The sequence below is a fragment of the Pteropus alecto genome, unplaced genomic scaffold (genome assembly GCF_000325575.1).
Source record: "Pteropus alecto unplaced genomic scaffold, ASM32557v1 scaffold467, whole genome shotgun sequence".
NCBI classification, from domain to species: Eukaryota; Metazoa; Chordata; class Mammalia; order Chiroptera; family Pteropodidae; genus Pteropus; species Pteropus alecto.
The window spans coordinates 651387-654922 of record NW_006439722.1 but is presented as its reverse complement, the minus strand read 5'-3'; positions in this window follow the sequence as shown (position 1 = coordinate 654922).

Sequence of the window (3536 nt, the reverse complement as noted above, 5' to 3'; positions counted from 1 at the left end):
TGTGGGCATACTTTTTAATTCAATTGGGTAAATACCTAGGAGCTTGATAGGTTGATTACATAAAACTGCATTTAGCTTTGTAAGCAACTGTTAAACATTCTACCAAAGTAGCTGTACCATTTTGCATTTCACCAACAATAAATGAGAGTTTCTCTAGCTTCACATTCATACCAGTATTTGATATTGTCAATGTTTTGAATTTTGGCCATTCTAATAGAAATGTAGTAGTATCTCACTTTTGCTTTAATTTTCCATTTCTTAATGTCAAATGATGTTGATAATCTTCTTATGATTATTTATCATATATATATATCTTCTTTAGTTAGGTGTTTATTCAGATATTTTGCCATTTTTAATTAGCCTGGTTATTTGTTTTTTACAGTTGAGTTTTAAGCACTGAGTTGTTTTTAAGAGTTGTTGAGTTTTGCATATTTTGGATACAACCTCTTTATCAGACGTATGTTTTGCAAATGCTTTCTCTCAATTTTTTTCATTCTCTTATTGGTATCTTTCACAGAGTAGATGTTTATAATTTTAATAACATCCAAGTTATCATTTTTTCTCTCACGGATCATCATAGTAGTGTTTTATTTAAAATTTTATTAACAAATCTAAGGTAATGTCAGATTTTTCTTCTATTTTTTTCAAGATCTTTTATAGGTTTGCATTATCATTTAAACTTCTATATTCTATTTTGAGCTAAGGTTTATGTAAGATATCAAGTATGTATTTAGGTTCATATTTTCCATATGGAGTTCCAATTTTTTCAACATGATTTGTTTACAAGACTAACTTTTCTTCATTGATTTGTCTTTGCTCTTCTGTCAAAGATCAGTCGACTATATTTATGTGAGTCAATTTCTAAGCTCTCTATTCTATTTTGTTGATCTATATTTCTAGTTTCACCAATACTCCATTGTTCTGACTACTGTAGATTTATACTGTCTTAAAATTGGGTATTGTGAGTCATTCTACTTTTTTTTCTTCTTTAGTATTGATTTGGCTATAACGGGTCTTTGCTTTTCCATGTAAATTTTAAAATCAGTTTGCCAACATTTACAAATAGTTTGTTGGGATTTTGATTGAGATGGCATTGAATCTATAATCAAGTTTGGAATAATTACTACTTTAGCAATATTGAGCCTTCAAATTCATGAGCACAGACCATTTATTTAGATAAAGGATAAAGAGCTATTTTTCCACTTTATAATACTAACTATTGAGTTATTTTGCAGCTACATTAAAATAGTATTGCTGATTACATTTATGAGCAAAATATTTAACTTTCAAAGGCCAGTTTGTTTTTTGTACTGTAAAAGAGATATTTCTAGATATATGTTTATTGTAAAATGTTTGTAGGTCCAATTTTTTTTTTTTTTAATTTGGGAGTAGGAGGATTTTTAGTCTTTGATATTCTCTTAGATTGTTTTAATGTCAGTGTGGAAAATAATCAATGAAGTAGGCAAATTCAGAAACTACCTAAAATGTATTAATTCATATTGATTTTATTTCTTGGGGTTGGGACTGGGCACTTAGGAATGTTTAAACCATTAACATTTAAAATCCAAAACATAATACTCAAAGATCTGAGGAAAGGCAGACAATATGTGAAAAAGTTACTTCGTCAATACATATATCATAGTCAATGTTCTCATAAAGTCATCTCAATTCAATGAATATAGCATGTTGAATTCTAAGCAGTAGATAATATCGATATTAAATGTTTGATTGATTTGGGGCTTTATTCTATTGTTTTTGACAGTCTGTAAAAATGCTAAATCTAAACTGATTTAATGCTAAATCCTGATCAATATAAATGCAATCTCTTTCTTTTTATTGTAACTGATACATTAGAACAAATTTTTTTTTTTGCCTTAAAACATTACCATTAAAATGACACACTTGCATTTCTTATAGGTAGTAATTATTCCTAACATTAATTTCTCCACTACTCTACACCAGATGTTAATGTTCTTAAAACAGTAATTTAGAGTCTCCACAAAACATCATCCATAGAAAAGGTAGTTATATCAGGAAAACTTGGTTAGAATGATTATCAGTAGCAAAGACAATATTTTAAGTTTCAATCAAATTAACTGCAAGGTAGAGTGTAATATTATGATGTAGTGCTGTCATAATTGTTGTTGCTACTGTGCCTTGCCAAATTATTTTTCCCACTTCTGTTAGTTCAAATTTAATACTGAATAATAGAGATCTGTTCTTTACCAAAAATGCTGGAATAAGTGTATGAGATCTGACAAATAGGAGAAAGCGAAGAAGAATTAAAATTGGTAAATCAATTAGATCCAGATAATTAAAATGTCTTCCACATGAAAATATTAAAAAATTAAGTTCATTCCTTGAATTTTAAAGTAGAAACCCAAGTCCTCTAAAAGGAAAAAAAAAAAGGCTTTATCGTTAAATTGTGGTATATTTTTAGAATACTACAGTCTTAGAGAGTTAATATGAGGGAGAGACAGAGAATGAGAGAGTTTGTTCCAGTTTTCATACACAAAATAACATATGTTCCATATATGTTAAAATAAAATTATTTATTTGAGAGTCCCAGAATAGTCCTCAAAGAACTACTTTGAGTCTATTAGAAAAGATACTTTCTCTTGTATCAACTGTGCTTCTATTTGATCACCAAAGAAATATGTTTAATGAGTTTGTTATATGATTATAAATTGATATGCTTACTTTTCTAGACTTGTAAGAATATAATAAGTTGTATTTTACTTTGAGTCATGAGAGCATAGCAAACTATAAGTTAATCATTTGTATAATTTGGGATGGATAAGGGCAGAATTAAAGATTTCCATGCAAAATGACTTAATTTTCTCAAGAATGCAAAGTCGTTGATTAAGAGTGGAGAAGTTAATATCTGAGAAGAAAAAAAAAGATATTTAAAGATTTGCTTTGGGGAAAATAATTTAAAAATAAGAATTAACACCAGTAAGGATAAATAAAAAAGATTAGCTTAGAGCTTAATTATAAATAAGCATTTTTGGTTTGAATTTCAAAATACCTAATAAATATTCTTAGATATTTCCTTTGCAACAGACAAGTTTACCCAAGGCTACTGAGAAACCAGATTCAGAAGGCAAGTTAAGTGGTCTCCTTAAATGGTTGTTCATTCCATTATCAAGAAAATAACAACAAAAATAAATGAAAATAATATAGGGAAGAGAAAGTGAAAAAATGAAAAAAATGTCTTATTTTCCATTTTTTCTTCTTGATTTCATGATATAATCAAATGACAAACTTTAAGGGTGTTTGAGTTTCAGAAACAGATGAGAAATTAAGTAAGAGGTGATCTACTCAGAATATTAATGTGAAAAATAATCAATGAAGTTGCTCAATATTTGGATATTTGAGTGGCTTACTCAAAGTTTTAGTCTCTCAGTTGTATATGATCTGAAGTATGAAGGAGTATACTAGAGCTGGGTATCTATTCTCAACCACAAATCACTTGATCAGAGTGAGAATCCTATCATATCACTTGTCTGTACGCTCTTACCTCCTATTATACTAGA